This window comes from Arachis ipaensis, chromosome B05, assembly GCF_000816755.2.
Source record: "Arachis ipaensis cultivar K30076 chromosome B05, Araip1.1, whole genome shotgun sequence".
NCBI classification, from domain to species: Eukaryota; Viridiplantae; Streptophyta; class Magnoliopsida; order Fabales; family Fabaceae; genus Arachis; species Arachis ipaensis.
Window position 1 is genome coordinate 86,163,180 of NC_029789.2, and position 7,282 is coordinate 86,170,461.

The following is a 7,282-nucleotide window of genomic DNA, read 5'->3' on the forward strand; positions in this document are numbered from 1 at the left end:
GGAATAACCCATGAATTGTTGTATGTTGATCTCGGGTATAGCCCATGAACTGAAGATCAATGTTTGCTGTGTATTGATCTCGGGTATAACCCACGAACTGAAGATCGCTATGTTATTGTGTATTGATCTCGGGTATAACCCACGAACTGAAGATCTCTGTTTTGTTTGTGAATTGATCTCGGGGACGCCCATGAACTGAGGATCACTGTTTCCCCTTGTGTGTATATAATGGGGTCGGGCTTCGCGCCGACTGCCAGTAGTCACGAAGGAGTGGTATTCTTACCACCGACACATATGCACTAAGGACACAAAGGGAAGCCATATCTGGGACTTGTTCCTAGGTAATGTCGGGCTGCAGGGTGTAAACCGACATGTGAGCTCATGGCCTGCTTAGGACAGACATGCATCATATTGGTTGTGCATTTGCATTTGGTTGTGTTTGCTTATATTACTTCTCTATGATTGTGTTGTTTGTTTTATTGTGATTTGTTTGTGTGTTTAATTGAGTTTCTTACTTGTGCTGGTAGTCTGTGAATGTATAGAGATGATTGATAACTGTTTGTTGTGACTGAGAATCAATTATGTGGCTGAAAGATATTTAATATGTCAAATTTTGTGATTAAGATCTATTTTGGGTTTAGGAATCTAAAGAAAGTAACTATTTATCTAAAGTAAGATTAAAAAGTATTTCAAAGGGTTGACAAAGAATGTTTATTAAGCAAAGTTAATTATTTGCATGTTAATCATTACTTTTACAGCATTCCCATTCCCTACTGAGAACGTGTGGTTTGTTCTCACTCCAAATTTTTCACCCTTTCAGTGATACAGGTTCGAAGATTCAGTTTGAAGCTGCGGGCGATTCTAGAATTTATTTATGAGTTAATTTGCTTTCATAGAGTTCCCTCACCTTTATTGCTTAAGATTTTTATTTTATACAGAGGGATAGGATTTGTATCTAAGTTTTATTTTAAATCTTTTGTATGACAGAAATTATTATTAGTAATTATGTGATTATTATTACTTGGTGATGTTTGCTATATGATTTTAATAAACAAAAACAAAAATTTCTGGTATTTTTACTAAAATTGAATCGCGATATCGAACTAAAGGCTTAATAGTAAATAGTTAATAAGAAAAACAGGTCAGTAACGCCTTACTTTTGGTACGATCATGACGTATTGGAAGTTGGGTCGTTACAGCGCTGGTGGCTCTAGCCACAAGGACGCGACACCGGTTCACCTTCAGCGACGGTGAGCTCGACCGACGACAACTGGGTGCGGCGGCGGTGACAGAATTGGCTTCTCTTCTCTCATGCGCTTCACTAGCTTCCGTCAATCTCTCTATTAGCGTTGCTCTCCCTTTCTCTTTCGAGCTCAACGGTAGCGAAACTAACGGTGGCAACGCATGGCAGCGACGAGGACGAACGACGTGAACGTCTCCGTCGATCTCTCTCTCTTCGCGGTTTTGCTTCTCTCTCCTTCTCCCCCGTGGTGATTCGACGGCGGCTCTGGTGGTAGTGACGCCCACCACGCCGTCTCCCTCTTCCCCCTCCTTCTTCCCTCACGACTCCCTCATTTTCTGATTCGGTCCCCCCTTTCTTTCTTTCCTTTCTGATATGTGTTTATGTTTTATGAAATTAGGTTGGAATTTAGGTTTCAAATTAAATGATATAATTTTTTATTATTTTTTTATTACCAAAATTTTAATTTCAATTTATAAAAAACAACAAATTATAATAAAAATTGTACATAAACATTAATTAACTTAAACTTAAAGTATTTATAAAAATCAGTTTAATCATTCTAAATAAATTAATCTCTTAGAGCTCAATTTAATAAAATAAACTACAATTTATTCATAATAAAAGTTATTTAGATTAAATTATATAATGCTTCCATTACTAAATTTTAATTTCAAATCATATAAAATAATCAATTATAAAAAATTACACAAGAATTATATAAACAATTTTTTTTACTCTAAAAGTGTTTAACATTTTGAAATAATTTTTTTGTTATAAAATATACTTACATTTTGTGACAAACTAAGTAACTTGTTACAAATAATGTTGAATTTTGTGACAAATTAATTTTTTGTTACAAAATATTTTAAATTTTTGCAACGACTTTATTCTTTGTTACAAAATATTATAATATTTTGTAACAAAACAACAGTTCATTACAAAAACTAACATAATTTGTAACAAACAAAATCGAGTTGTTACAAAATATTAGCATGTTTTGTAACAACTTGTAATGTTGTTACACAAATTATTCTTCTGTAACAATCACCAACTATTATTACAAAAATTATTTTTTTGTAACAATTTTAAATTTGATACAAAATTTTTGTTACAAATGTTCCATTTTCTTGTAGTGCTTTAAGAACAAGAGGGGATTGAAATAGGCTCAAAGTTGGTTAACAAAGGGAGATAAAAGGGTAGGCTATTTGGGATAAGTGAGCTTAATGAAAGATGGTCTCAATCATATAAATGCATATATACATCAAGCAATGGACATAATGAATCAAACAAATCAAAGATTGCAATCATAAAAAGAGAATAACACACACACAAGAATAAAAGTAGTAGTTATACGATGTAACCACACAATGAGGCTCAAAACTCACAAAGTTGTGTGTTCTTAGCTCAAAAACAAGTTCCACAATATATTTCAAGCAAGTTTCAATCAAAAGTTCCAACTCAAATCAATTAGGATACCAATGCCCTATATAATGGAATGTTTTCTTGGAAATTTTCATTAAATTAACTAAGCTTATTATATGTATGAAAAGACATGCATTAAGTTAAGAGAGAATGTAATTAAAGCTCTAAAATATATACAAACTAAGAAAAATGCAACAAAGAATTCAAAAAGAATTTGCAAGTGTTACGATTAGAGTATGTCACCCAAGATTGTTGATCGGTGACGACTTCCCCACACTTAAAGGGTTGCACGGTCTTCCGTGCACTCAAAGGTGAGCTAGGGGGTGTAGTGACTTCGGATTGCCACCTTCAGCTGGTGGATCAATCGGTTGCTGCATGCTCTTCCTTCCGCTTCCCTTGTTGCTTATGGTGCATCACTCATGAAAGATAGAAGATAAGATAATAAGATGAGTGAATGAAAAGGCAAGGAAGCAAAGAGTGTTGGAATGAGGTAAGAATCACTAAAATAAGTGAGTGACTAAGTTTGTGACATGTAGGAAAACAAGTGTGTGTATTCCAAGTTGCGCGGCTTAGAACGCACACACACTAGCATGGATAACTAGGTCACAATTATACAAAATAACATGCACTTCACTCATCCTAGTGTGCTTGAAATTCTTTAAAGAAAACTTGTAGGTTAAGATAAACAAACAAGGAATGAAGAAGTACAAGGGCATTCAAGCAAGAATTAAGAAATTGTGAATTGGATAATGAAGCAACACCTAATTGACATGAAGTGGAAAAAATGACAAGCATAATCCACAAAGCTTAAAAAGCTCAAAAAGTGTCATTAGGTAAGCTCATGATCCAATTTCATAATTCTCAATGTTAATGCATAAAATAGGTGACTTAAATAAAAACAAATCACAAACAAGCATCACCTAAAAAAAATGCATCAACTACATACAAATTGCCTAACTATAGATAATGAAATCAAATTACATGGTGGCCAAAACATGCAATTTAGAAATCCAAAGACGTTCATGAAGGCAATTTCATGAGTACTTGGCATGTGCAAAATTAAACATGTAGAACTCAACACCAAGCAATAATTTACAACCTCAATAAATAGTAATAACAATAATAATTCAGCGGTAATATCTCAACACAATCAACAAATCAACTCAATCATCCAACACTTAGCATCAACATAGAGAATTAAATTAACTAACTAAATAACTAACCAACTACCTAACTAAATAACTAACAAACTAAGGTGAGTGTCGTGTCGTGGTGAGTGGTGGTTGAAGGAAGGAAAGAAGAGAGGAGAAGAGAAAAGAAGAGAAGAAGTAGAGAGAAGAGAAGAAGTAGAGAGAAGAGAAGAAAAGAGGTATATGTGGTGAAAACAGGGGCGTGCGTACGCACAAAAGGCCGTGCGCACGCACAAGGGGTCACGTGTACACGTGAAGGATGCGTGCACGTGATGCGTGTGTAAAAGGGACTCGACGCATACGCGTAAGGGACGCGTACGCGTGAAGGGTAGAAAATGCAAGGTGAAGCATACGTGTGAGGCACGCGTACTGATGAGCGGATAATTTATACGCTTTTTGGCATTGTTTTTAGTATGTTTTTAGTAGGATCTAGTTACTTTTAGGGATGTTTTCATTAGTTTTTATGTTAAATTCACATTTCTGGACTTTACTATGAGTTTGTGTGTTTTTCTGTGATTTCAGGTATTTTCTGGCTGAAATTGAGGGACTTGAGCAAAAATCAGATTCAGAGGTTGAAGAAGGACTGCTGATGCTGTTGGATTCTGACCTCTCTTCACTCAAAGTTGATTTTCTGGAGCTACAGAACTCGAAATGGCACGCTTCCAAATGAGTTGGAAAGTAGACATCCAGGGCTTTCCGGAAATATATAATAGTCCATACTTTGGCCAAGAATAGACGACGTAAACTGGCGTTCAACGCCAGCTTTCTACCCAAATCTGGCGTCTAGCGCCAGAAAAGGAGCCAAAACCAGAGTTGAACGCCCAAACTGGCACAAAAGCTGGCGTTCAACTCCAAGGAGGACCTCTACACGTTTAACACTCAAAGCTCAGTCTAAGCACACACCAAGTGGGCCCCGGAAGTGGATTTATGCATCGATTACTTACTCATGTAAATCCTAGTAGCTAGTTTATTATAAATAGGACCTTTTACTATTGTATTTGGCATCTTTGGATTACCTTATGATCCTTTGATCACATTTTAGGGGGCTGGCCATCTCGGAAATGCCTGGATCTTCACTTATGTATTTTCATACGGTAGAGTTTCTACACTCCATAGATTAAGGTGTGGAGCTCTGCTGTTCCTCAAAGATTAATGCAAAGTACTACTATTTTCTATTCAATTCTTCTGATTCGACCCTTACTCACGTAAGGTATTACTTGGACGACCCAGTGCACTTGCTGGTTAGTTGTATCGAAGTTGTGAACCATGGTATTGGCACCATGTTCTTGGCGCCACTGCCAGGGAAAGAAAGAGCCATGAATCTTACATCATTAAAGTGTAATCACGATTACGCGTACCAAGTTGCTCACGTGCCAGGAATAGTTTGAGCCTGGACATCATAATTTCGTGCACCAAGTTTTTGGCGCCGTTGCCGGGGATTGTTCGAGTTTGGACAACTGACGGTTCATCCTGTTGCTCAGATTAGGTAATTCTCTTTTTGTTTTCTTTTCAAAATTTTTTCAAAAATCTTTCAAAAAAAATTTTTTTTCTTTTGTTTTCGAAAAAAAAATATTTTACTAAAAATGATGTTTTCAAAAATAAATTATTCTATGGCTTCAAAATTTTTAAGAATGAATTCTAGTGTTTCATGAAGTATGTTGAAGCCTATCTGGCTGTAAAGCCATACCCAAACTGCTTTGGAATTGGCTAATCACCTCAGTGGAGTCATGCCCAATCCTTCTGGATAGGGTATGTCAGGCTTGTCATGTCTGAATTACACTCATATTTTTATTAAAGCTTGGCTGGCTATTAAGCCATGCCTGACCCTTTGATTGGAGCTTTAAGACTAACATGATAAGATTCCTGGAATTCATATTAAAGATTTTGGAATCCTTATTTTTATTTTTCAAAATAATTTTTGAAAAAAAAAATAATAAAAATAAAAATACAAAAAAAAATTAGAAAATCATAAAAATCAAAAATATTTTTGTGTCTCTTGCTTGAGTCATGTGTCATGTTATAAGTTTGGTGTCAATTGCATGTGCATCTTGCATTTTTCGAAAATTTCATACATTCATAGTGTTCTTCATGATCTTCAAGTTGTTCTTTGTCAGTCTTCTTGTTTGATCTTGATGTTTTCCTTGTTATCTTCTTATCTTATCTTTTTCAAAAATTTTGATTTCAAAATATCTTTTCTAACTTCCTAACTTCTTATCTTTTCAAAATTTGTTTCAACTAACTTTTTGTTTGTTTCTTATCTTTTTCAAAACTACCTAACTAACTCTCTCTCTCTAATTTTCGAAAATATCTTCCCTCTTTTTCAAAAATTTCTTTTTAATTAACTAATTATTCTTATTTTTATTTTTAATTTTAAAAAAATTTTTCGAAAAAATACTAACAATTTTCAAAAACCATTTTCGAAAATCACTAACTCTTTTTCAAAATAATTTTCGAAAATTATTCCTCCCCTATCTTATTCTATTTATTCATTCATATCTTAAACATCTCATCTCACATCTCTGCCATCCTCACAGTTGTGTTTCTTCCATTATATTACATTCTTTGTCTCCCCCTCTTCTTCTACTCACACAGGGAACCCTATACTGTGGTATAAAGGATCTCTATTATTATTATTATTTTTCTGTGCCTTCTTCTTTGTCATATGAGCAGGAGCAAGGCCAAGAATATTCTTGTTGAAGCAGATCCGGAACCTGAAAGGATTCTGAAGAGAAAATTAAGAGAAGCTAAAATACAACAATCCAGAGATAACCTTTCAGAAATTTTCGAACAGGAAGAGGAAATGGCAGCCGAAAATAATAATAATGAAAGGAGGATGCTTGGTGACTTTACTGCAACTAATTCCAATTTACATGGAAGAAGCATCTCCATTCCTGCCATTGGAGCTAACAACTTTGAGCTGAAACCTCAATTAGTTTCTCTGATGCAGCAGAACTGCAAGTTTCATGGACTTCCATCTGAAGATCCTTTTCAGTTCTTAACTGAATTCTTGCAGATTTGTGATACTGTTAAGACTAATGGAGTAGATCCTGAAGTCTACAGGCTCATGCTTTTCCCTTTTGTTGCAAGAGACAGAGCTAGACTCTGGTTGGATTCTCAACCTAAGGATAGCCTGAACTCATGGGATAAGCTGGTCAAGGCTTTCTTAGCCAAGTTCTTTCCTCCTCAAAAGCTTAGTAAGATTAGAGTGAACGTTCAGACCTTCAGACAGAAGGAAGGTGAATCCCTCTATGAAGCTTGGGAGAGATACAAAGGACTGACCAAAAAGTGTCCTACTGACATGCTTTCAGAATGGACCATCCTGGATATCTTCTATGATGGTCTATCCGACTTAGCTAAAATGTCATTGGATACTTCTGCAGGTGGATCCATTCACCTAAAGAAAACGCCTGCAGAAGCTCAAGAACTC

General features: G+C 35.4%; 1 long non-coding RNA gene across 1 annotated transcript in view; it reads left to right on the top strand.

Annotated features, from left to right (window-relative positions):
• Window positions 1-877, top strand: part of LOC107641926 — a 3,586-nt gene extending 2,709 nt beyond the window's left edge. Inside the window, exon 3 of the long non-coding RNA XR_001620520.2 lies at window positions 821-877. This is a non-coding gene — a long non-coding RNA (uncharacterized LOC107641926). The remainder of the gene's footprint in view (window positions 1-820) is intronic.